The sequence below is a fragment of the Triturus cristatus genome, chromosome 8 (assembly GCF_964204655.1).
Source record: "Triturus cristatus chromosome 8, aTriCri1.1, whole genome shotgun sequence".
Lineage (NCBI taxonomy): Eukaryota > Metazoa > Chordata > Amphibia > Caudata > Salamandridae > Triturus > Triturus cristatus.
In genome coordinates, this window is record NC_140591.1 from 1,620,513,336 (window position 1) to 1,620,539,061 (window position 25,726).

The window sequence follows — 25,726 nt, forward strand, 5'->3', positions numbered from 1 at the left end:
TCACTTTCATAATCATTTCTCAGTTCAGAAAACGCACTACTCAAATAGTTTAGATGAGGATACTGATCCTATTCATAAACACCTCATTGATATATTGCTTATCCTGTTCATAAATGTTTTAATTATGCCTTCTTTAAGAATGCATTACTTGAATTCAACTCTAGAATGATTTTTTATCTCTATTTTGCTCTTTGTCACTCTTTTTTCCCTTTTTCATTCAAAGCATTACTTTGAAAATCTTCACAATACCAGGTTTTTTTGTTTTTCAATTTAAGATGGCCCATTCTAATGTTCACAGAACAACACTTTTCTTTTTAAAATGTATTAAACATTTGCGTGATGAAAATTATTTTTACATGTAAGGACCAATAATAAGGTGCTGCTGAGATTTGAACTCAGGATTTCCTGTTTACGAGACAGGCACTTTAACCACTTAGCCACAGCACCTACTTTAGTGATATAGAAGAGATCATTAATTTAGGATTGGTGATCAAATTCTGTGCCTGTGTTAAAGTTTCTTAATATGTATTCTAATGTTAAACAAGCAAGGATTCCTAATCTATAAACAAGAATAGCTATGTTGTATTAAAAAAGAACACATTTTAAACTCAATCCCATATTTTGAATAGTTCATAATAAGTGTTTTACATATATTCATCAATATTGCTCAAATCTAGGGTTATATTTCATCTGCCTCTTGCTCATTGAAATACCTTTTTGATTTTGCAATCACAGTATTGTTACTATAATATTGAAAACACTTTCAGTTTTTATTAGGTTTAAGATGATCTCTTCAACCGAAAGATAAATCAGACTTTTCTCATTTAATTGAATCGCAGGACGAATTAATGAAAATAGTTTTTTATTTAAGAATGAGGAAAGCAAGGCACTGCTGAGATTTGAACTCAGGATCTCCTGTTTACTAGACAGGCCCTTTAACCAGCTAAGCCACAGCACCCTCTTGAAAATGCTTTAAGGAACAGTTTGCCATATGGTGTTCAAGAGAATCCTGAGTTTTTCACTTTCATAATCATTTCTCAGTTCAGAAAACGCTCTACTCAACTACTTTAGACGAGGATACTGATCCTATTCATAAACACCTCATTGATATATTGCTTATCTTGTTCATAAATGTTTTAATCATGCCTTCTTTAAGAATGCATTACTTGAATTCAACTCTAGAATGATTTTTTATCTCTATTTTGCTCTTTGTCACTCATTTTTCCCTTTTTCATTCAAAACATTACTTTGAAAATCTTCACAACACCACGTTTTTTTGTTTTTCAATTTAAGATGACCCATTCTAATGTTCACAGAACAATACTTTTCTTTTTAAAACGTATTAAACATTTGCGTGATGAAAATTATTTTTACAGGTAAGGACCAATAATAAGGTGCTGCTGACATTTGAACTCAGGATTTCCTGTTTACGAGACAGGCGCTTTACCCACTTAGCCACAGCACCTATTTTAGTGATACAGAAGGGATCATTAATTTAGTATTGGTGATCAAATTCTATGCCTGTGTTAAAGTGTCTTAATATGTATTCTAATGTTAAACAAGCAAGGATTCCTAATCTGTAAACAAGAATAGCTATGTTGTATTACAAAAGAACACATTTTAAACTCAATCCCATATTTTGAATAGTTCATAAATAAGTGTTTTACATATATTCAACAATATTGCTCAAATCTAGGGTTATATTTCATCTGCCTCTTGCTCATTGAAATACCTTTTTGATTTTTGCAATCACAGTATTGTTACTATAATATTGAAAACACCTTCAGTTTTTATTAGGTTTAAGATGATCTGTTCAACCGAAAGATAATCAGACTTTTCTATTTTAATTGAATCGCAGGACGACTTAATGAAAATAATTTTTTATTTAAGAATGAGGAAAGCAAGGCACTGCTGAGATTTGAACTCAGGATCTCCTGTTTACTAGACAGGCGCTTTAATCAGCTAAGGCACAGCACCCTCTTGAAAAAGTTTTGAGGAACAGTTTGCCATATGGTGTTCAAGAGAAACCTGAGTTTTTCACTTTCATAATCATTTCTCAGTTCAGAAAACGTACTACTCAAATAGTTTAGACGAGGATACTGATCCTATTGATAAACACCTCATTGATATATTGCTTATCCTGTTCATAAATGTTTTAATTATGCCTTCTTTAAGAATGCATTACTTGAATTCAACTCTAGAATGATTTTTTATCTCTATTTTGCTCTTTGTCACTCTTTTTTCCCTTTTTCATTCAAAGCATTACTTTGAAAATCTTCACAATACCATGTTTTTTTGTTTTTCAATTTAAGATGACCCATTCTAATGTTCACAGAACAACACTTTTCTTTTTAAAATGTATTAAACATTTGCGTGATGAAAATTATTTTTACATGTAAGGAACAATAATAAGGTGCTGATGAGATTTGAACTCAGGATTTCCTGTTTACGAGACAGGCGCTTTAACCACATAGCCACAGCACCTTTTTTAGTGATACAGAAGGGATCATTAATTTAGTATTGGTGATCAAATTCTGTGCCTGTGTTAAAGTGTCTTAATATGTATTCTAATGTTAAACAAGCAAGGATTCCTAATCTGTAAACAAGAATAGCTATGTTGTATTACAAAAGAACACATTTTAAACTCAATCCCATATTTTGAATAGTTCATAAATAGGTGTTTTACATATATTCATCAATATTGCTCAAATCTAGGGTTATATTTCATCTGCCTCTTGCTCATTGAAATACCTTTTTGATTTTTGCAATCAAAGTATTGTTACTATAATATTGAAAACACTTTCAGTTTTTATTAGGTTTAAGATGATCTGTTCAACCGAAAGATAAATCAGACTTTTCTAATTTAATTGAATCGCAGGACGACTTAATGAAAATAATTTTTTATTTAAGAATGAGGAAAGCAAGGCACTGCTGAGATTTGAACTCAGGATCTCCTGTTTACTAGACAGGCGCTTTAACCAGCTAAGCCACAGCACCCTCTTGAAAATGCTTTAAGGAACAGTTTGCCATATGGTGTTCAAGAGACTCCTGAGTTTTTCACTTTCATAATCATTTCTCAGTTCAGAAAACGCTCTACTCAACTACTTTAGACGAGGATACTGATCCTATTGATAAACACCTCATTGATATATTGCTTATCCTGTTCATAAATGTTTTAATTATGCCTTCTTTAAGAATGCATTACTTGATTTCAACTCTAGAATGATTTTTTATCTCTATTTTGCTCTTTGTCACTCTTTTTTCCCTTTTTCATTCAAAGCATTACTTTGAAAATCTTCACAATACCACGTTTTTTTGTTTTTCAATTTAAGATGACCCATTCTAATGTTCACAGAACAACTCTTTTCTTTTTAAAATGTATTAAACATTTGTGTGATGAAAATTATTTTTACATGTAAGGACCAATAATAAGGTGCTGCTGAGATTTGAACTCAGGATTTCCTGTTTACGAGACAGGCGCTTTAACCACTTAGCCACAGCACCTACTTTAGTGATACAGAAGGGATCATTAATTTAGTATTGGTGATCAAATTCTGTGCCTGTGTTAAAGTGTCTTAATATGTATTCTAATGTTAAACAAGCAAGGATTCCTAATCTGTAAACAAGAATAGCTATGTTGTATTAAAAAAGAACACATTTTAAACTCAATCCCATATTTTGAATAGTTTATAAATAAGTGTTTTACATATATTCATCAATATTGCTCAAATCTAGGGTCATATTTCATCTGCCTCTTGCTCATTGAAATACCTTTTTAATTTTGCAATCACAGTATTGTTACTATAATATTGAAAACACTTTCAGTTTTTATTAGGTTTAAGATGATCTGTTCAACCGAAAGATGAATCAGACTTTTCTAATTTAATTGAATCGCAGGACGACTTAATGAAAATAATGTTTTATTTAAGAATGACGAAAGCAAGGCACTGCTGAGATTTGAACTCAGGATCTCCTGTTTACTAGACAGGCGCTTTAACCAGCTAAGCCACAGCACCCTCTTGAAAATGCTTTAAGGAACAGTTTGCCATATGGTGTTCAAGAGAAACCTGAGTTTTTCACTTTCATAATCATTTCTCAGTTCAGAAAACGCACTACTCAAATAGTTTAGATGAGGATACTGATCCTATTAATAAACACCTCATTGATATATTGCTTATCCTGTTCATAAATGTTTTAATTATGCCTTCTTTAAGAATGCATTACTTGAATTCAACTCTAGAATGATTTTTTATCTCTATTTTGCTCTTTGTCACTCTTTTTTCCCTTTTTCATTCAAAGCATTACTTTGAAAATCTTCACAATACCAGGTTTTTTTGTTTTTCAATTTAAGATGGCCCATTCTAATGTTCACAGAACAACACTTTTCTTTTTAAAATGTATTAAACATTTGCGTGATGAAAATTATTTTTATATGTAAGGACCAATAATAAGGTGCTGCTGAGATTTGAACTCAGGATTTCCTGTTTACGAGACAGGCGCTTTAACCACTTAGCCACAGCACCTACTTTAGTGATATAGAAGAGATCATTAATTTAGGATTGGTGATCAAATTCTGTGCCTGTGTTAAAGTTTCTTAATATGTATTCTAATGTTAAACAAGCAAGGATTCCTAATCTATAAACAAGAATAGCTATGTTGTATTAAAAAAGAACACATTTTAAACTCAATCCCATATTTTGAATAGTTCATAATAAGTGTTTTACATATATTCATCAATATTGCTCAAATCTAGGGTTATATTTCATCTGCCTCTTGCTCATTGAAATACCTTTTTGATTTTGCAATCACAGTATTGTTACTATAATATTGAAAACACTTTCAGTTTTTATTAGGTTTAAGATGATCTCTTCAACCGAAAGATAAATCAGACTTTTCTCATTTAATTGAATCGCAGGACGAATTAATGAAAATAGTTTTTTATTTAAGAATGAGGAAAGCAAGGCACTGCTGAGATTTGAACTCAGGATCTCCTGTTTACTAGACAGGCCCTTTAACCAGCTAAGCCACAGCACCCTCTTGAAAATGCTTTAAGGAACAGTTTGCCATATGGTGTTCAAGAGAATCCTGAGTTTTTCACTTTCATAATCATTTCTCAGTTCAGAAAACGCTCTACTCAACTACTTTAGACGAGGATACTGATCCTATTCATAAACACCTCATTGATATATTGCTTATCTTGTTCATAAATGTTTTAATCATGCCTTCTTTAAGAATGCATTACTTGAATTCAACTCTAGAATGATTTTTTATCTCTATTTTGCTCTTTGTCACTCATTTTTCCCTTTTTCATTCAAAACATTACTTTGAAAATCTTCACAATACCATGTTTTTTTGTTTTTCAATTTAAGATGACCCATTCTAATGTTCACAGAACAACACTTTTCTTTTTAAAATGTATTAAACATTTGCGTGATGAAAATTATTTTTACATGTAAGGACCAATAATAAGGTGCTGCTGAGATTTGAACTCAGGATTTCCTGTTTACGAGACTGGCGCTTTAACCACATAGCCACAGCACCTTTTTTAGTGATACAGAGGGGATCATTAATTTAGTATTGGTGATCAAATTCTGTGCCTGTGTTAAAGTGTCTTAATATGTATTCTAATGTTAAACAAGCAAGGATTCCTAATCTGTAAACAAGAATAGCTATGTTGTATTACAAAAGAACACATTTTAAACTCAATCCCATATTTTGAATAGTTCATAAATAAGTGTTTTACATATATTCATCAATATTGCTCAAATCTAGGGTTATATTTCATCTGCCTCTTGCTCATTGAAATAGCTTTTTGATTTTTGCAATCAAAGTATTGTTACTATAATATTGAAAACACTTTCAGTTTTTATTAGGTTTAAGATGATCTGTTCAACCGAAAGATAAATCAGACTTTTCTAATTTAATTGAATCGCAGGACGACTTAATGAAAATAATTTTTTATTTAAGAATGAGGAAAGCAAGGCACTGCTGAGATTTGAACTCAGGATCTCCTGTTTACTAGACAGGCGCTTTAACCAGCTAAGCCACAGCACCCTCTTGAAAATGCTTTAAGGAACAGTTTGCCATATGGTGTTCAAGAGACTCCTGAGTTTTTCACTTTCATAATCATTTCTCAGTTCAGAAAACGCTCTACTCAACTACTTTAGACGAGGATACTGATCCTATTGATAAACACCTCATTGATATATTGCTTATCCTGTTCATAAATGTTTTAATTATGCCTTCTTTAAGAATGCATTACTTGATTTCAACTCTAGAATGATTTTTTATCTCTATTTTGCTCTTTGTCACTCTTTTTTCCCTTTTTCATTCAAAGCATTACTTTGAAAATCTTCACAATACCACGTTTTTTTGTTTTTCAATTTAAGATGACCCATTCTAATGTTCACAGAACAACTCTTTTCTTTTTAAAATGTATTAAACATTTGCGTGATGAAAATTATTTTTACATGTAAGGACCAATAATAAGGTGCTGCTGAGATTTGAACTCAGGATTTCCTGTTTACGAGACAGGCGCTTTAACCACTTAGCCACAGCACCTACTTTAGAGATACAGAAGGGATCATTAATTTAGTATTGGTGATCAAATTCTGTGCCTGTGTTAAAGTGTCTTAATATGTATTCTAATGTTAAACAAGCAAGGATTCCTAATCTGTAAACAAGAATAGCTATGTTGTATTAAAAAAGAACACATTTTAAACTCAATCCCATATTTTGAATAGTTTATAAATAAGTGTTTTACATATATTCATCAATATTGCTCAAATCTAGGGTCATATTTCATCTGCCTCTTGCTCATTGAAATACCTTTTTAATTTTGCAATCACAGTATTGTTACTATAATATTGAAAACACTTTCAGTTTTTATTAGGTTTAAGATGATCTGTTCAACCGAAAGATAAATCAGACTTTTCTAATTTAATTGAATCGCAGGACGACTTAATGAAAATAATGTTTTATTTAAGAATGACGAAAGCAAGGCACTGCTGAGATTTGAACTCAGGATCTCCTGTTTACTAGACAGGCGCTTTAACCAGCTAAGCCACAGCACCCTCTTGAAAATGCTTTAAGGAACAGTTTGCCATATGGTGTTCAAGAGAAACCTGAGTTTTTCACTTTCATAATCATTTCTCAGTTCAGAAAACGCACTACTCAAATAGTTTAGATGAGGATACTGATCCTATTCATAAACACCTCATTGATATATTGCTTATCCTGTTCATAAATGTTTTAATTATGCCTTCTTTAAGAATGCATTACTTGAATTCAACTCTAGAATGATTTTTTATCTCTATTTTGCTCTTTGTCACTCTTTTTTCCCTTTTTCATTCAAAGCATTACTTTGAAAATCTTCACAATACCAGGTTTTTTTGTTTTTCAATTTAAGATGACCCATTCTAATGTTCACAGAACAACACTTTTCTTTTTAAAAATGTATTAAACATTTGCGTGATGAAAAATATTTTTACATGTAAGGACCAATAATAAGGTGCTGCTGAGATTTGAACTCAGGATTTCCTGTTTACGAGACAGGCGCTTTAACCACTTAGCCACAGCACCTATTTTAGTGATACAGAAGGGATCATTAATTTAGTATTGGTGATCAAATTCTGTGCCTGTGTTAAAGTGTCTTAATATGTATTCTAATGTTAAACAAGCAAGGATTCCTAATCTGTAAACAGGAATAGCTATGTTGTATTACAAAAGAACACATTTTAAACGCAATCCCATATTTTGAATAGTTCATAAATAAGTGTTTTACATATATTCATCAATATTGCTCAAATCTAGGGTTATATTTCATCTGCCTCTTGCTCATTGAAATACCTTTTTGATTTTTGCAATCACAGTATTGTTACTATAATATTGAAAACACTTTCAGTTTTTATTAGGTTTAAGATGATCTGTTCAACCGAAAGATAAATCAGACTTTTCTAATTTAATTGAATCGCAGGACGACTTAATGAAAATAATTTTTGATTTAAGAATGAGGAAAGCAAGGCACTGCTGAGATTTGAGCTCAGGATCTCCTGTTTACTAGACAGGCGCTTTAACCAGCTAAGCCACAGCACCCTCTTGAAAATGCGTTAAGGAACAGTTTGCCATATGGTGTTCAAGAGAAAACTGAGTTTTTCACTTTCATAATCATTTCTCAGTTCAGCAAACGCACTACTCAAATGGTTTAGACGAGGATACTGATCCTATTCATAAACACCTCATTGATATATTGCTTATCCTGTTCATAAATGTTTTAATTATGCCTTCTTTAAGAATGCATTACTTGAATTCAACTCTAGAATGATTTTTTATCTCTATTTTGCTCTTTGTCACTCTTTTTTCCCTTTTTCATTCAAAGCATTACTTTGAAAATCTTCACAATACCAGGTTTTTTTGTTTTTCAATTTAAGATGGCCCATTCTAATGTTCACAGAACAACACTTTTCTTTTTAAAATGTATTAAACATTTGCGTGATGAAAATTATTTTTACATGTAAGGACCAATAATAAGGTGCTGCTGAGATTTGAACTCAGGATTTCCTGTTTACGAGACAGGCGCTTTAACCACTTAGCCACAGCACCTACTTTAGAGATATAGAAGAGATCATTAATTTAGGATTGGTGATCAAATTCTGTGCCTGTGTTAAAGTTTCTTAATATGTATTCTAATGTTAAACAAGCAAGGATTCCTAATCTATACACAAGAATAGCTATGTTGTATTAAAAAAGAACACATTTTAAACTCAATCCCATATTTTGAATAGTTCATAATAAGTGTTTTACATATATTCATCAATATTGCTCAAATCTAGGGTTATATTTAGGCCTGGGCGAAGCACTACGCTACGCTCGCGTAGTTTGCGAAGTTCGCGCTACTTCGCACTACGCGAACTGCACGTAGCACAGTGCGAACACGCGTAGCGTAGTGTTGCGTAGTGCTGCGGTCATTTTTTGCTTGCTCGCGGTCCTCAACGTCAAGTTGGCGACCGCGAGCAAGCAAAATGACATCCTGGCGAGACTTTTTCCTTGTTCGCGATCGCGAGCATGGAAAATAAACCTCCCGGCGAGATTCCCAACGCGAGGAGGTCAGGTTTCTCATTGCGAGGGGTCGCGTATGCTCGCGACCGCTCGCGATGAGAAACTACCAGTTCGCGTTGAGAAAGCTGCAGCTCGAGTAAAAATCTACTCGAGCAGCAGAAAACTACAGCTCGCACTGTGCAAGATGCCATTTTCAATGATTGCACAGTGCCGGTTGCTTGTCCGCACTGTGCAATCATTGAAAACAACATCTTGCACAGTGCGAACATGTTACTACGCAGTTCGCGAAGTGCTACGCGTAGCTCGCGTAGTGCGAACTTCACTTTGCGTAGCTTCGCGAAGCGCTACTTCGCGAACTACGCCCACCCTTATATTTCATCTGCCTCTTGCTCATTGAAATACCTTTTTGATTTTGCAATCACAGTATTGTTACTATAATATTGAAAACACTTTCAGTTTTTATTAGGTTTAAGATGATCTCTTCAACCGAAAGATAAATCAGACTTTTCTAATTGAATTGAATCGCAGGACGAATTAATGAAAATAGTTTTTTATTTAAGAATGAGGAAAGCAAGGCACTGCTGAGATTTGAACTCAGGATCTCCTGTTTACTAGACAGGCGCTTTAACCAGCTAAGCCACAGCACCCTCTTGAAAATGCTTTAAGGAACAGTTTGCCATATGGTGTTCAAGAGAATCCTGAGTTTTTTACTTTCATAATCATTTCTCAGTTCAGAAAACGCTCTACTCAACTACTTTAGACGAGGATACTGATCCTATTGATAAACACCTCATTGATATATTGCTTATCCTGTTCATAAATGTTTTAATTATGCCTTCTTTAAGAATGCATTACTTGATTTCAACTCTAGAATGATTTTTTATCTCTATTTTGCTCTTTGTCACTCTTTTTTCCTTTTTCATTCAAAGCATTACTTTGAAAATCTTCACAATACCACGTTTTTTTGTTTTTCAATTTAAGATGACCCATTCTAATGTTCAAAGAACAACACTTTTCTTTTTAAAATGTATTAAACATTTGCGTGATGAAAATTATTTTTACATGTAAGGACCAATAATAAGGTGCTGCTGAGATTTGAACTCAGGATTTCCTGTTTACGAGACAGGCGCTTTAACCACTTAGCCACAGCACCTACTTTAGTGATACAGAAGGGATCATTAATTTAGTATTGGTGATCAAATTCTGTGCCTGTGTTAAAGTGTCTTAATATGTATTCTAATGTTAAACAAGCAAGGATTCCTAATCTGTAAACAAGAATAGCTATGTTGTATTAAAAAAGAACACATTTTAAACTCAATCCCATATTTTGAATAGTTCATAAATAAGTGTTTTACATATATTCATCAATATTGCTCAAATCTAGGGTTATATTTCATATGCCTCTTGCTCAATGAAATACCTTTTTGATGTTGCAATCACAGTATTGTTACTATAATATTGAAAACACTTTCAGTTTTTATTAGGTTTAGGATGATCTGTTCAACCGAAAGATAAATCAGACTTTTCTAATTTAATTGAATCGCAGGACGACTTAATGAAAATAATGTTTTATTTAAGAATGACGAAAGCAAGGCACTGCTGAGATTTGAACTCAGGATCTCCTGTTTACTAGACAGGCGCTTTAACCAGCTAAGCCACAGGACCCTCTTGAAAATGTGTTAAGGAACAGTTTGCCATATGGTGTTCAAGAGAAACGTGAGTTTTTCACTTTCATAATCATTTCTCAGTTCAGAAAACGCACTACTCAAATAGTTTAGACGAGGATACTGATCCTATTCATAAACACCTCATTGATATATTGCTTATCCTGTTCATAAATGTTTTAATTATGCCTTCTTTAAGAATGCATTACTTGAATTCAACTCTAGAATGATTTTTTATCTCTATTTTGCTCTTTGTCACTCTTTTTTCCCTTTTTCATTCAAAGCATTACTTTGAAAATCTTCACAATACCAGGTTTTTTTGTTTTTCAATTTAAGATGACCCATTCTAATGCTCACAGAACAACACTTTTCTTTTTAAAATGTATTAAACATTTGCGTGATGAAAATTATTTTTACATGTAAGGACCAATAATAAGGTGCTGCTGAGATTTGAACTCAGGATTTCCTGTTTACGAGACAGGCGCTTTAACCACTTAGCCACAGCACCTATTTTAGTGATACAGAAGGGATAATTAATTTAGTTTTGGTGATCAAATTCTGTGCCTGTGTTAAAGTGTCTTAATATGTATTCTAATGTTAAACAAGCAAGGATTCCTAATCTGTAAACAGGAATAGCTATGTTGTATTACAAAAGAACACATTTTAAACGCAATCCCATATTTTGAATAGTTCATAAATAAGTGTTTTACATATATTCATCAATATTGCTCAAATCTAGGGTTATATTTCATCTGCCTCTTGCTCATTAAAATACCTTTTTGATTTTTGCAATCACAGTATAGTTACTATTATATTTAAAACACTTTCAGTTTTTATTAGGTTTAAGATGATCTGTTCAACCGAAAGATAAATCAGACTTTTCTAATTGAATTGAATCGCAGGACGAATTAATGAAAATAGTTTTTTATTTAAGAATGAGGAAAGCATGGCACTGCTGAGATTTGAACTCAGGATCTCTTGTTTACTAGGTAGGCGCTTTAACCAGCTAAGCCACAGCACCCTCTTCAAAATGCTTTAAGGAACAGTTTGCCATATGGTGTTCAAGAGAATCCTGAGTTTTTCACTTTCATAATCATTTCTCAGTTCAGAAAACGCTCTACTCAACTACTTTAGACGAGGATAATGATCCTATTGATAAACACCTGATTGATATTTTGCTTATCCTGTTCATAAATGTTTTAATTATGCCTTCTTTAAGAATGCATTACTTGAATTCAACTCTAGAATGATTTTTTATCTCTATTTTGCTCTTTGTCACTCTTTTTTCCCTTTTTCATTCAAAGCATTACTTTGAAAATCTTCACAATACCAGGTTTTTTTGTTTTTCAATTTAAGATGACCCATTCTAATGTTCACAGAACAACACTTTTCTTTTTAAAATGTATTAAACATTTGCGTGATGAAAATTATTTTTACATGTAAGGACCAATTATAAGGTGCTGCTGAGATTTGAACTCAGGATTTCCTGTTTACGAGACAGGCGCTTTAACCACTTAGCCACAGCACCTATTTTAGTGTTACAGAAGGGATCATTAATTTAGTATTGGTGATCAAATTCTGTGCCTGTATTAAAGTGTCTTAATATGTATTCTAATGTTAAACAAGCAAGGATTCCTAATCTGTAAACAAGAATAGCTATGTTGTATTACAAAAGAACACATTTTAAACTCAATCCCATATTTTGAATAGTTCATAAATAAGTGTTTTACATATATTCATCAATATTGCTCAAATCTAGGGTTATATTTCATCTGCCTCTTGCTCATTGAAATACCTTTTTGATTTTTGCAATCACAGTATTGTTACTATAATATTGAAAACACTTTCAGTTTTTATTAGGTTTAAGATGATCTGTTCAACCGAAAGATAAATCAGACTTTTCTAATTTAATTGAATCGCAGGACGACTTAATGAAAATATTTTTTTATTTAAGAATGAGGAAAGCAAGGCACTGCTGAGATTTGAACTCAGGATCTCCTGTTTACTAGACAGTCGCTTTAACCAGCTAAGCCACAGCACCCTCTTGAAAATGTTTTAAGGAACAGTTTGCCATATGGTGTTCAAGAGAATCCTGAGTTTTTCACTTTCATAATCATTTCTCAGTTCAGAAAACGCTCTACTCAACTACTTTAGACGAGGATACTGATCCTATTGATAAACACCTCATTGATATATTGCTTATCTTGTTCATAAATGTTTTAATCATGCCTTCTTTAAGAATGCATTACTTGAATTCAACTCTAGAATGATTTTTTATCTCTATTTTGCTCTTTGTCACTCTTTTTTCCCTTTTTCATTCAAAGCATTACTTTGAAAATCTTCACAATACCACGTTTTTTGGTTTTCAATTTAAGATGACCCATTTTAATGTTCACAGAACAACACTTTTCTTTTTAAAATGTATTAAACATTTGCGTGATGAAAATTATTTTTACATGTAAGGACCAATAATAAGGTGTTGCTGAGATTTGAACTCAGAATTTCCTGTTCACGAGACAGGCACTTTAACCACTTAGCCACAGCACCTACTTTAGTGATATAGAAGGGATCATTAATTTCGTATTGGTGATCAAATTCTATGCCTGTGTTAAAGTGTCTTAATATGTATTCTAATGTTAAACAAGCAAGGATTCCTAATCTGTAAACAAGAATAGCTATGTTGTATTAAAAAAGAACACATTTTAAACTCAATCCCATATTTTGAATAGTTCATAAATAAGTGTTTTACATATATTCATCAATATTGCTCAAATCTAGGGTTATATTTCATCTGCCTCTTGCTCATTGAAATACCTTTTTGATTTTTGCAATCACAGTATTGTTACTATAATATTGAAAACACTTTCCGTTTTTATTAGGTTTAAGATGATCTGTTCAACCGAAAGATAATCAGACTTTTCTATTTTAATTGAATCGCAGGACGACTTAATGAAAATAATTTTTTATTTAAGAATGAGGAAAGCAAGGCACTGCTGAGATTTGAACTCAGCATCTCCTGTTAACTAGACAGGCGCTTTAATCAGCTAAGGCACAGCACCCTCTTGAAAAAGTTTTGAGGAACAGTTTGCCATATGGTGTTCAAGAGAAACCTGAGTTTTTCACTTTCATAATCATTTCTCAGTTCAGAAAACGTACTACTCAAATAGTTTAGACGAGGATACTGATCCTATTGATAAACACCTCATTGATATATTGCTTATCCTGTTCATAAATGTTTTAATTATGCCTTCTTTAAGAATGCATTACTTGAATTCAACTCTAGAATGATTTTTTATCTCTATTTTGCTCTTTGTCACTCTTTTTTCCCTTTTTCATTCAAAGCATTACTTTGAAAATCTTCACAATACCATGTTTTTTTGTTTTTCAATTTAAGATGACCCATTCTAATGTTCACAGAACAACACTTTTCTTTTTAAAATGTATTAAACATTTGCGTGATGAAAATTATTTTTACATGTAAGGACCAATAATAAGGTGCTGCTGAGATTTGAACTCAGGATTTCCTGTTTACGAGACAGGCGCTTTAACCACTTAGCCACAGCACCTTTTTTAGTGATACAGAAGGGATCATTAATTTAGTATTGGTGATCAAATTCTGTGCCTGTGTTAAAGTGTCTTAATATGTATTCTAATGTTAAACAAGCAAGGATTCCTAATCTGTAAACAAGAATAGCTATGTTGTATTACAAAAGAACACATTTTAAACTCAATCCCATATTTTGAATAGTTCATAAATAAGTGTTTTACATATATTCATCAATATTGCTCAAATCTAGGGTTATATTTCATCTGCCTCTTGCTCATTGAAATACCTTTTTGATTTTTGCAATCACAGTATTGTTACTATAATATTGAAAACACTTTCAGTTTTTATTAGGTTTAAGATGATCTGTTCAACCGAAAGATAATCAGACTTTTCTATTTTAATTGAATCGCAGGACGACTTAATGAAAATAATTTTTTATTTAAGAATGAGGAAAGCAAGGCACTGCTGAGATTCGAACTCAGGATCTCCTGTTTACTAGACAGGCGCTTTAATCAGCTAAGGCACAGCACCCTCTTGAAAAAGTTTTGAGGAACAGTTTGCCATATGGTGTTCAAGAGAAACCTGAGTTTTTCACTTTCATAATCATTTCTCAGTTCAGAAAACGTACTACTCAAATAGTTTAGACGAGGATACTGATCCTATTGATAAACACCTCATTGATATATTGCTTATCCTGTTCATAAATGTTTTAATTATGCCTTCTTTAAGAATGCATTACTTGAATTCAACTCTAGAATGATTTTTTATCTCTATTTTGCTCTTTGTCACTCTTTTTTCCCTTTTTCATTCAAAGCATTACTTTGAAAATCTTCACAATACCATGTTTTTTTGTTTTTCAATTTAAGATGACCCATTCTAATGTTCACAGAACAACACTTTTCTTTTTAAAATGTATTAAACATTTGCGTGATGAAAATTATTTTTACATGTAAGGACCAATAATAAGGTGCTGCTGAGATTTGAACTCAGGATTTCCTGTTTACGAGACAGGCGCTTTAACCACTTAGCCACAGCACCTTTTTTAGTGATACAGAAGGGATCATTAATTTAGTATTGGTGATCAAATTCTGTGCCTGTGTTAAAGTGTCTTAATATGTATTCTAATGTTAAACAAGCAAGGATTCCTAATCTGTAAACAAGAATAGCTATGTTGTATTACAAAAGAACACATTTTAAACTCAATCCCATATTTTGAATAGTTCATAAATAAGTGTTTTACATATATTCATCAATATTGCTCAAATCTAGGGTTATATTTCATCTGCCTCTTGCTCATTGAAATACCTTTTTGATTTTTGCAATCAAAGTATTGTTACTATAATATTGAAAACACTTTCAGTTTTTATTAGGTTTAAGATGATCTGTTCAACCGAAAGATAAATCAGACTTTTCTAATTTAATTGAATCGCAGGACGAATTAATGAAAATAGTTTTTTATTTAAGAATGAGGAAAGCAAGGCACTGCTGAGATTTGAACTCAGGATCTCCTGTTTACTAGACAGGCGCTTTAACCAGCTAAGCCACAGCACACTCTTGAAAATGCGTTAAGGAACAGTTTGCCATATGGTGTTCAAGAGAAACCTGAGATTTTTACTTTCATAATCATTTCTCAGTTCAGAAAACGCTCTACTCAACTACTTTAGACGATTATACTGATCCTATTGATAAACACCTCATTGATATATTGCTTATCCTGTTCATAAATGTTTTAATTATGCCTTCTTTAAGAATGCATTACTTGATTTCAACTCTAGAATGATTTTTTATCTCTATTTTGCTCTTTGTCACTCTTTTTTCCCTTTTTCATTCAAAGCATTACTTTGAAAATCTTCACAATACCATGTTTTTTTGTTTTTCAATTTAAGATGACCCATTCTAATGTTCACAGAACAACACTTTTCTTTTTAAAATGTATTAAACATTTGCGTGATGAAAATTATTTTTACATGTAAGGACCAATAATAAGGTGCTGCTGAGATTTGAACTCAGGATTTCCTGTTTACGAGACAGGCGCTTTAACCACTTAGCCACAGCACCTTTTTTAGTGATACAGAAGGGATCATTAATTTAGTATTGGTGATCAAATTCTGTGCCTGTGTTAAAGTGTCTTAATATGTATTCTAATGTTAAACAAGCAAGGATTCCTAATCTGTAAACAAGAATAGCTATGTTGTATTACAAAAGAACACATTTTAAACTCAATCCCATATTTTGAATAGTTCATAAATAAGTGTTTTACATATATTCATCAATATTGCTCAAATCTAGGGTTATATTTCATCTGCCTCTTGCTCATTGAAATACCTTTTTGATTTTTGCAATCAAAGTATTGTTACTATAATATTGAAAACACTTTCAGTTTTTATTAGGTTTAAGATGATCTGTTCAACCGAAAGATAAATCAGACTTTTCTAATTTAATTGAATCGCAGGACGAATTAATGAAAATAGTTTTTTATTTAAGAATGAGGAAAGCAAGGCACTGCTGAGATTTGAACTCAGGATCTCCTGTTTACTAGACAGGCGCTTTAACCAGCTAAGCCACAGCACCCTCTTGAAAATGGTTTAAGGAACAGTTTGCCATATGGTGTTTAAGAGAATCCTGAGTTTTTTACTTTCATAATCATTTCTCAGTTCAGAAAACGCTCTACTCAACTACTTTAGACGATTATACTGATCCTATTGATAAACACCTCATTGATATATTGCTTATCCTGTTCATAAATGTTTTAATTATGCCTTCTTTAAGATTGCATTACTTGATTTCAACTCTAGAATGATTTTTTATCTCTATTTTGCTCTTTGTCACTCTTTTTTCCATTTTTCATTCAAAGCATTACTTTGAAAATCTTCACAATACCACGTTTTTTAGTTTTTCAATTTAAGATGACCCATTCTAATGTTCACAGAACAACTCTTTTCTTTTTAAAATGTATTAAACATTTGCGTGATGAAAATTATTTTTACATGTAAGGACCAATAATAAGGTGCTGCTGAGATTTGAACTCAGGATTTCCTGTTTACGAGACAGGCGCTTTAACCACTTAGCCACAGCACCTATTTTAGTGATACAGAAGGGATCATTAATTTAGTATTGGTGATCAAATTCTGTGCCTGTGTTAAAGTGTCTTAATATGTGTTCTAATGTTAAACAAGCAAGGATTCCTAATCTGTAAACAAGAATAGCTATGTTGTATTACAAAAGAACACATTTTAAACTCAATCCCATATTTTGAATAGTTCATAAATAAGTGTTTTACATATATTCATCAATATTGCTCAAATCTAGGGTTATATTTCATCTGCCTCTTGCTCATTGAAATACCTTTTTGATTTTTGCAATCACAGTATTGTTACTATAATATTGAAAACACTTTCAGTTTTTATTAGGTTTAAGATGATCTGTTCAACTGAAAGATAAATCAGACTTTTCTAATTTAATTGAATCGCAGGACGACTTAATGAAAATAATTTTTTATTTAAGAATGAGGAAAGCAAGGGACTGCTGAGATTTGAACTCAGGATCTCCTGTTTACTAGACAGGCGCTTTAACCAGCTAAGCCACAGCACCCTCTTGAAAATGCTTTAAGGAACAGTTTGCCATATGGTGTTCAAGAGAATCCTGAGTTTTTCACTTTCATAATCATTTCTCAGTTCAGAAAACGCTCTACTCAACTACTTTAGACGAGGATACTGATCATATTGATAAACACCTCATTGATATATTGCTTATCCTGTTCATAAATGTTTTAATTATGCCTTCTTTAAGAATGCATTACTTGATTTCAACTCTAGAATGATTTTTTATCTCTATTTTGCTCTTTGTCACTCTTTTTTCCATTTTTCATTCAAAGCATTACTTTGAAAATCTTCACAATACCACGTTTTTTAGTTTTTCAATTTAAGATGACCCATTCTAATGTTCACAGAACAACTCTTTTCTTTTTAAAATGTATTAAACATTTGCGTGATGAAAATTATTTTTACATGTAAGGACCAATGATAAGGTGCTGCTGAGATTTGAACTCAGGATTTCCTGTTTACGAGACAGGCGTTTTAACCACTTAGCCACAGCACCTTTTTTAGTGATACAGAAGGGATCATTAATTTAGTATTGGTGATCAAATTCTGTGCCTTTGTTAAAGTGTCTTAATATGTATTCTAATGTTAAACAAGCAAGGATTCCTAATCTGTAAACAAGAATAGCTATGTTGTATTAAAAAAGAACACATTTTAAACTCAATCCCATATTTTGAATAGTTTATAAATAAGTGTTTTACATATATTCATCAATATTGCTCAAATCTAGGGTCATATTTCATCTGCCTCTTGCTCATTGAAATACCTTTTTAATTTTGCAATCACAGTATTGTTACTATAATATTGAAAACACTTTCAGTTTTTATTAGGTTTATAATGATCTGTTCAACCGAAAGATAAATCAGACTTTTCTAATTTAATTGAATCGCAGGACGACTTAATGAAAATAATGTTTTATTTAAGAATGAGGAAATCAAGGCACTGCTGAGATTTGAACTCAGGATCTCCTGTTTACTAGACAGGCGCTTTAACCAGCTAAGCCACAGCACACTCTTGAAAATGCGTTAAGGAACAGTTTGCCATATGGTGTTCAAGAGAAACCTGAGATTTTCACTTTCATAATCATTTCTCAGTTCAGAAAACGCACTACTCAAATAGTTTAGACGAGGATACTGATCCTATTCATAAACACCTCATTGATATATTGCTTATCCTGTTCATAAATGTTTTAATTATGCCTTCTTTAAGAATGCATTACTTGAATTCAACCCTAGAATGATTTGTTATCTCTATTTTGCTCTTTGTCACTCTTTTTTCCCTTTTTCATTCAAAGCATTACTTTGAAAATCTTCACAATACCAGGTTTTTTTGTTTTTCAATTTAAGATGACCCATTCAAATGTTCACAGAACAACACTTTTCTTTTTAAAATGTATTAAACATTTGCGTGATGAAAATTATTTTTACATGTAAGGACCAATAATAAGGTGCTGCTGAGATTTGAACTCAGGATTTCCTGTTTACGAGACAGGCGCTTTAACGACTTAGCCACAGCACCTATTTTAGTGATACAGAAGGGATCATTAATTTAGTATTGGTGATCAAATTCTGTGCCTGTGTTAAAGTGTCTTAATATGTGTTCTAATGTTAAACAAGCAAGGATTCCTAATCTGTAAACAAGAATAGCTATGTTGTATTACAAAAGAACACATTTTAAACTCAATCCCATATTTTGAATAGTTCATAAATAAGTGTTTTACATATATTCATCAATATTGCTCAAATCTAGGGTTATATTTCATCTGCCTCTTGCTCATTGAAATACCTTTTTGATTTTTGCAATCACAGTATTGTTACTATAATATTGAAAACACTTTCAGTTTTTATTAGGTTTAAGATGATCTGTTCAACCGAAAGATAAATCAGACTTTTCTAATTTAATTGAATCGCAGGACGACTTAATGAAAAAAATTTTTTATTTAAGAATGAGGACAGCAAGGGACTGCTGAGATTTGAACTCAGGATCTCCTGTTTACTAGACAGGCGCTTTAACCAGCTAAGCCACAGCACCCTCTTGAAAATGCTTTAAGGAACAGTTTGCCATATGGTGTTCAAGAGAATCCTGAGTTTTTCACTTTCATAATCATTTCTCAGTTCAGAAAACGCTCTACTCAACTACTTTAGACGAGGATACTGATCCTATTCATAAACACCTCATTGATATATTGCTTATCTTGTTCATAAATGTTTTAATCATGCCTTCTTTAGGAATGCATTACTTGAATTCAACTCTAGAATTATTTTTTATCTCTATTTTGCTCTTTGTCACTCTTTTTTCCCTTTTTCATTCAAAGCATTACTTTGAAAATCTTCACAATACCAGGTTTTTTTGTTTTTCAATTTAAGATGACCCATTCAAATGTTCACAGAACAACACTTTTCTTTTTAAAATGTATTAAACATTTGCGTGATGAAAATTATTTTTACATGTAAGGACCAATAATAAGGTGCTGCTGAGATTTGAACTCAGGATTTCCTGTTTACGAGACAGGCGCTTTAACCACTTAGCCACAGCACCTATTTTAGTGATACAGAAGGGATCATTAATTTAGTATTGGTGATCAAATTCTGTGCCTGTGTTAAAGTGTCTTAATATGTGTTCTAATGTTAAACAAGCAAGGATTCCTAATCTGTAAACAAGAATAGCTATGTTGTATTACAAAAGAACACATTTTAAACTCAATCCCATATTTTGAATAGTTCATAAATAAGTGTTTTACATATATTCATCAATATTGCTCAAATCTAGGGTTATATTTCATCTGCCTCTTGCTCATTGAAATACCTTTTTGATTTTTGCAATCACAGTATTGTTACTATAATATTGAAAACACTTTCAGTTTTTATTAGGTTTAAGATGATCTGTTCAACTGAAAGATAAATCAGACTTTTCTAATTTAATTGAATCGCAGGACGACTTAATGAAAATAATTTTTTATTTAAGAATGAGGAAAGCAAGGGACTGCTGAGATTTGAACTCAGGATCTCCTGTTTACTAGACAGGCGCTTTAACCAGCTAAGCCACAGCACCCTCTTGAAAATGCTTTAAGGAACAGTTTGCCATATGGTGTTCAAGAGAATCCTGAGTTTTTCACTTTCATAATCATTTCTCAGTTCAGAAAACGCTCTACTCAACTACTTTAGACGAGGATACTGATCATATTGATAAACACCTCATTGATATATTGCTTATCCTGTTCATAAATGTTTTAATTATGCCTTCTTTAAGAATGCATTACTTGATTTCAACTCTAGAATGATTTGTTATCTCTATTTTGCTCTTTGTCACTCTTTTTTCCCTTTTTCATTCAAAGCATTACTTTGAAAATCTTCACAATACCAGGTTTTTTTGTTTTTCAATTTAAGATGACCCATTCTAATGTTCACAGAACAACACTTTTCTTTTTAAAATGTATTAAACATTTGCGTGATGAAAATTATTTTTACATGTAAGGACCAATAATAAGGTGCTGTTGAGATTTGAACTCAGGATTTCCTGTTTACGAGACAGGCGCTTTAACCACTTAGCCACAGCACCTACTTTAGCGATATAGAAGGGATCATTAATTTAGTATTGGTGATCAAATTCTGTGCCTGTGTTAAAGTGTCTTAATATGTATTCTAATGTTAAACAAACAAGGATTCCTAATCTGTAAACAAGAATAGCTATGTTGTATTAAAAAAGAACACATTTTAAACTCAATCCCATATTTTGAATAGTTCATAAATAAGTGTTTTACATATATTCATCAATATTGCTCAAATCTAGGGTTATATTTCATCTGCCTCTTGCTCATTGAAATACCTTTTTGATTTTGCAATCACAGTATTGTTACTATAATATTGAAAACACTTTCTGTTTTTTTTAGGTTTAAGATGATCTGTTCAACCGAAAGATAAATCAGACTTTTCTAATTTAATTGAATCGCAGGACGAATTAATGAAAATAGTTTTTTATTTAAGAATGAGGAAAGCAAGGCACTGCTGAGATTTGATCTCAGGATCCCCTGTTTACTAGACAGGCGCTTTAACCAGCTAAGCCACAGCACCCTCTTGAAAATGCTTTCAGGAACAGTTTGCCATATGGTGTTCAAGAGAATCCTGAGTTTTTCACTTTCATAATCATTTCTCAGTTCAGAAAACGCTCTACTCAACTACTTTAGACGAGGATACTGATCCTATTCATAAACACCTCATTGATATATTGCTTATCTTGTTCATAAATGTTTTAATCATGCCTTCTTTAAGAATGCATTACTTGAATTCAACTCTAGAATTATTTTTTATCTCTATTTTGCTCTTTGTCACTCTTTTTTCCCTTTTTCATTCAAAGCATTACTTTGAAAATCTTCACAATACCACGTTGTTTTGTTTTTCAATTTAAGATGACCCATTCTAATGTTCACAGAACAACACTTTTCTTTTTAAAATGTATTAAACATTTGCGTGATGAAAATTATTTTTACATGTAAGGACCAATAATAAGGTGCTGCTGAGATTTGAACTCAGGATTTCCTGTTTACGAGACAGGCGCTTTAACCACTTAGCCACAGCACCTACTTTAGTGATACAGAAGGGATCATTAATTTAGTATTGGTGATCAAATTCTGTGCCTGTGTTAAAGTGTCTTAATATGTATTCTAATGTTAAACAAGCAAGGATTCCTAATCTGTAAACAAGAATAGCTATGTTGTATTAAAAAAGAACACATTTTAAACTCAATCCCATATTTTGAATAGTTTATAAATAAGTGTTTTACATATATTCATCAATATTGCTCAAATCTAGGGTCATATTTCATCTGCCTCTTGCTCATTGAAATACCTTTTTAATTTTGCAATCACAGTATTGTTATTATAATATTGAAAACACTTTCAGTTTTTATTAGGTTTAAGATGATCTGTTCAACCGAAAGATAAATCAGACTTTTCTAATTTAATTGAATCGCAGGACGACTTAATGAAAATAATGTTTTATTTAAGAATGAGGAAAGCAAGGCACTGCTGATATTTGAACTCAGGATCTCCTGTTTACTAGACAGGTGCTTTAACCAGCTAAGCCACAGCACCCTCTTGAAAATGTGTTAAGGAACAGTTTGCCATATGGTGTTCAAGAGAAACCTGAGTTTTTCACTTTCATAATCATTTCTCAGTTCAGAAAACGCACTACTCAAATAGTTTAGACGAGGATACTGATCCTATTCATAAACACCTCATTGATATATTGCTTATCTTGTTCATAAATGTTTTAATCATGCCTTCTTTAAGAATGCATTACTTGAATTCAACTCTAGAATTATTTTTTATCTCTATTTTGCTCTTTGTCACTCTTTTTTCCCTTTTTCATTCAAAGCATTACTTTGAAAATCTTCACAATACCACGTTGTTTTGTTTTTCAATTTAAGATGACCCATTCTAATGTTCACAGAACAACACTTTTCTTTTTAAAATGTATTAAACATTTGCGTGATGAAAATTATTTTTACATGTAAGGACCAATAATAAGGTGCTGCTGAGATTTGAACTCAGGATTTCCTGTTTACGAGACAGGCGCTTTAACCACTTAGCCACAGCACCTACTTTAGTGATACAGAAGGGATCATTAATTTAGTATTGGTGATCAAATTCTGTGCCTGTGTTAAAGTGTCTTAATATGTATTCTAATGTTAAACAAGCAAGGATTCCTAATCTGTAAACAAGAATAGCTATGTTGTATTAAAAAAGAACACATTTTAAACTCAATCCCATATTTTGAATAGTTTATAAATAAGTGTTTTACATATATTCATCAATATTGCTCAAATCTAGGGTCATATTTCATCTGCCTCTTGCTCATTGAAATACCTTTTTAATTTTGCAATCACAGTATTGTTATTATAATATTGAAAACACTTTCAGTTTTTATTAGGTTTAAGATGATCTGTTCAACCGAAAGATAAATCAGACTTTTCTAATTTAATTGAATCGCAGGACGACTTAATGAAAATAATGTTTTATTTAAGAATGAGGAAAGCAAGGCACTGCTGATATTTGAACTCAGGATCTCCTGTTTACTAGACAGGTGCTTTAACCAGCTAAGCCACAGCACCCTCTTGAAAATGTGTTAAGGAACAGTTTGCCATATGGTGTTCAAGAGAAACCTGAGTTTTTCACTTTCATAATCATTTCTCAGTTCAGAAAACGCACTACTCAAATAGTTTAGACGAGGATACTGATCCTATTCATAAACACCTCATTGATATATTGCTTATCTTGTTCATAAATGTTTTAATCATGCCTTCTTTAAGAATGCATTACTTGAATTCAACTCTAGAATGATTTTTTATCTCTATTTTGCTCTTTGTCACTCTTTTTTCCCTTTTTCATTCAAAGCATTACTTTGAAAATCTTCACAATACCACGTTTTTTTGTTTTTCAATTTAAGATGACCCATTTTAATGTTCACAGAACAACACTTTTCTTTTTAAAATGTATTAAACATTTGCGTGATGAAAATTATTTTTACATGTAAGGACCAATAATAAGGTGTTGCTGAGATTTGAACTCAGGATTTCCTGTTCACGAGACAGGCACTTTAACCACTTAGCCACAGCACCTACTTTAGTGATATAGAAGGGATCATTAATTTAGGATTGGTGATCAAATTCTGTGCCTGTGTTAAAGTGTCTTAATATGTATTCTAATGTTAAACAAGCAAGGATTCCTAATCTATAAACAAGAATAGCTATGTTGTATTAAAAAAGAACACATTTTAAACTCAATCCCATATTTTGAATAGTTCATAAATAAGTGTTTTACATATATTCATCAATATTGCTCAAATCTAGGGTTATATTTCATCTGCCTCTTGCTCATTGAAATACCTTTTTAATTTTGCAATCACAGTATTGTTACTATAATATTGAAAACACTTTCAGTTTTATTAGGTTTAAGATGATCTGTTCAACCGAAAGATAAATCAGACTTTTCTAATTTAATTGAATCGCAGGACGAATTAATGAAAATAATTTTTTATTTAAGAATGAGGAAAGCAAGGCACTGCTGAGATTTGAACTCAGGATCTCCTGTTTACTAGACAGGCACTTTAACCAGCTAAGCCACAGCACCCTCTTGAAAATGCTTTAAGGAACAGTTTGCCATATGGTGTTCAAGAGAATCCTGAGTTTTTCACTTTCATAATCATTTCTCAGTTCAGAAAACGCTCTACTCAACTACTTTAGACGAGGATACTGATCCTATTCAAAAACACCTCATTGATATATTGCTTATCTTGTTCATAAATGTTTTAATCATGCCTTCTTTAAGAATGCATTACTTGAATTCAACTCTAGAATGATTTTTTATCTCTATTTTGCTCTTTGTCACTCATTTTTCCCTTTTTCATTCAAAACATTACTTTGAAAATCTTCACAACACCACGTTTTTTTGTTTTTCAATTTAAGATGACCCATTCTAATGTTCACAGGACAATACTTTTCTTTTTAAAACGTATTAAACATTTGCGTGATGAAAATTATTTTTACAGGTAAGGACCAATAAAAAGGTGCTGCTGACATTTGAACTCAGGATTTCCTGTTTACGAGACAGGCGCTTTACCCACTTAGCCACAGCACCTATTTTAGTGATACAGAAGGGATCATTAATTTCGTATTGGTGATCAAATTCTATGCCTGTGTTAAAGTGTCTTAATATGTATTCTAATGTTAAACAAGCAAGGATTCCTAATCTGTAAACAAGAATAGCTATGTTGTATTACAAAAGAACACATTTTAAACTCAATCCCATATTTTGAATAGTTCATAAATAAGTGTTTTACATATATTCATCAATATTGCTCAAA

General features: G+C 32.0%; 26 non-coding genes across 26 annotated transcripts; all 26 read right to left on the reverse strand.

Annotated features, from left to right (window-relative positions):
- Positions 1-374: 374 nt before the first annotated feature.
- Positions 375-447, reverse strand: TRNAT-CGU (transfer RNA threonine (anticodon CGU)). Its single transcript has one exon. It is a non-coding gene; the product is annotated as a tRNA-Thr (tRNA).
- Positions 448-2,923: 2,476 nt separating this feature from the next.
- Positions 2,924-2,997, reverse strand: TRNAT-AGU (transfer RNA threonine (anticodon AGU)). The gene has a single exon. It is a non-coding gene; the product is annotated as a tRNA-Thr (tRNA).
- Positions 2,998-3,431: 434 nt separating this feature from the next.
- Positions 3,432-3,504, reverse strand: TRNAT-CGU (transfer RNA threonine (anticodon CGU)). Its single transcript has one exon. It is a non-coding gene; the product is annotated as a tRNA-Thr (tRNA).
- Positions 3,505-3,942: 438 nt separating this feature from the next.
- Positions 3,943-4,016, reverse strand: TRNAT-AGU (transfer RNA threonine (anticodon AGU)). The gene has a single exon. It is a non-coding gene; the product is annotated as a tRNA-Thr (tRNA).
- A 434-nt stretch (positions 4,017-4,450) lies between these two features.
- On the reverse strand, positions 4,451-4,523 carry TRNAT-CGU (transfer RNA threonine (anticodon CGU)). The gene has a single exon. It is a non-coding gene; the product is annotated as a tRNA-Thr (tRNA).
- A 1,457-nt stretch (positions 4,524-5,980) lies between these two features.
- TRNAT-AGU (transfer RNA threonine (anticodon AGU)) lies at positions 5,981-6,054 on the reverse strand. Its single transcript has one exon. It is a non-coding gene; the product is annotated as a tRNA-Thr (tRNA).
- A 434-nt stretch (positions 6,055-6,488) lies between these two features.
- Positions 6,489-6,561, reverse strand: TRNAT-CGU (transfer RNA threonine (anticodon CGU)). The gene has a single exon. It is a non-coding gene; the product is annotated as a tRNA-Thr (tRNA).
- A 438-nt stretch (positions 6,562-6,999) lies between these two features.
- Positions 7,000-7,073, reverse strand: TRNAT-AGU (transfer RNA threonine (anticodon AGU)). Its single transcript has one exon. It is a non-coding gene; the product is annotated as a tRNA-Thr (tRNA).
- A 435-nt stretch (positions 7,074-7,508) lies between these two features.
- TRNAT-CGU (transfer RNA threonine (anticodon CGU)) lies at positions 7,509-7,581 on the reverse strand. The gene has a single exon. It is a non-coding gene; the product is annotated as a tRNA-Thr (tRNA).
- Positions 7,582-8,528: 947 nt separating this feature from the next.
- TRNAT-CGU (transfer RNA threonine (anticodon CGU)) lies at positions 8,529-8,601 on the reverse strand. Its single transcript has one exon. It is a non-coding gene; the product is annotated as a tRNA-Thr (tRNA).
- A 1,029-nt stretch (positions 8,602-9,630) lies between these two features.
- On the reverse strand, positions 9,631-9,704 carry TRNAT-AGU (transfer RNA threonine (anticodon AGU)). Its single transcript has one exon. It is a non-coding gene; the product is annotated as a tRNA-Thr (tRNA).
- A 433-nt stretch (positions 9,705-10,137) lies between these two features.
- TRNAT-CGU (transfer RNA threonine (anticodon CGU)) lies at positions 10,138-10,210 on the reverse strand. Its single transcript has one exon. It is a non-coding gene; the product is annotated as a tRNA-Thr (tRNA).
- Positions 10,211-11,156: 946 nt separating this feature from the next.
- On the reverse strand, positions 11,157-11,229 carry TRNAT-CGU (transfer RNA threonine (anticodon CGU)). The gene has a single exon. It is a non-coding gene; the product is annotated as a tRNA-Thr (tRNA).
- Positions 11,230-12,176: 947 nt separating this feature from the next.
- TRNAT-CGU (transfer RNA threonine (anticodon CGU)) lies at positions 12,177-12,249 on the reverse strand. Its single transcript has one exon. It is a non-coding gene; the product is annotated as a tRNA-Thr (tRNA).
- Positions 12,250-14,214: 1,965 nt separating this feature from the next.
- TRNAT-CGU (transfer RNA threonine (anticodon CGU)) lies at positions 14,215-14,287 on the reverse strand. The gene has a single exon. It is a non-coding gene; the product is annotated as a tRNA-Thr (tRNA).
- A 946-nt stretch (positions 14,288-15,233) lies between these two features.
- On the reverse strand, positions 15,234-15,306 carry TRNAT-CGU (transfer RNA threonine (anticodon CGU)). Its single transcript has one exon. It is a non-coding gene; the product is annotated as a tRNA-Thr (tRNA).
- Positions 15,307-16,253: 947 nt separating this feature from the next.
- TRNAT-CGU (transfer RNA threonine (anticodon CGU)) lies at positions 16,254-16,326 on the reverse strand. Its single transcript has one exon. It is a non-coding gene; the product is annotated as a tRNA-Thr (tRNA).
- Positions 16,327-16,765: 439 nt separating this feature from the next.
- Positions 16,766-16,839, reverse strand: TRNAT-AGU (transfer RNA threonine (anticodon AGU)). The gene has a single exon. It is a non-coding gene; the product is annotated as a tRNA-Thr (tRNA).
- A 434-nt stretch (positions 16,840-17,273) lies between these two features.
- On the reverse strand, positions 17,274-17,346 carry TRNAT-CGU (transfer RNA threonine (anticodon CGU)). The gene has a single exon. It is a non-coding gene; the product is annotated as a tRNA-Thr (tRNA).
- A 947-nt stretch (positions 17,347-18,293) lies between these two features.
- TRNAT-CGU (transfer RNA threonine (anticodon CGU)) lies at positions 18,294-18,366 on the reverse strand. The gene has a single exon. It is a non-coding gene; the product is annotated as a tRNA-Thr (tRNA).
- Positions 18,367-19,312: 946 nt separating this feature from the next.
- On the reverse strand, positions 19,313-19,385 carry TRNAT-CGU (transfer RNA threonine (anticodon CGU)). Its single transcript has one exon. It is a non-coding gene; the product is annotated as a tRNA-Thr (tRNA).
- A 947-nt stretch (positions 19,386-20,332) lies between these two features.
- Positions 20,333-20,405, reverse strand: TRNAT-CGU (transfer RNA threonine (anticodon CGU)). The gene has a single exon. It is a non-coding gene; the product is annotated as a tRNA-Thr (tRNA).
- Positions 20,406-21,352: 947 nt separating this feature from the next.
- On the reverse strand, positions 21,353-21,425 carry TRNAT-CGU (transfer RNA threonine (anticodon CGU)). The gene has a single exon. It is a non-coding gene; the product is annotated as a tRNA-Thr (tRNA).
- Positions 21,426-22,371: 946 nt separating this feature from the next.
- Positions 22,372-22,444, reverse strand: TRNAT-CGU (transfer RNA threonine (anticodon CGU)). Its single transcript has one exon. It is a non-coding gene; the product is annotated as a tRNA-Thr (tRNA).
- A 946-nt stretch (positions 22,445-23,390) lies between these two features.
- Positions 23,391-23,463, reverse strand: TRNAT-CGU (transfer RNA threonine (anticodon CGU)). Its single transcript has one exon. It is a non-coding gene; the product is annotated as a tRNA-Thr (tRNA).
- A 1,456-nt stretch (positions 23,464-24,919) lies between these two features.
- On the reverse strand, positions 24,920-24,993 carry TRNAT-AGU (transfer RNA threonine (anticodon AGU)). Its single transcript has one exon. It is a non-coding gene; the product is annotated as a tRNA-Thr (tRNA).
- Positions 24,994-25,726: the final 733 nt, after the last annotated feature.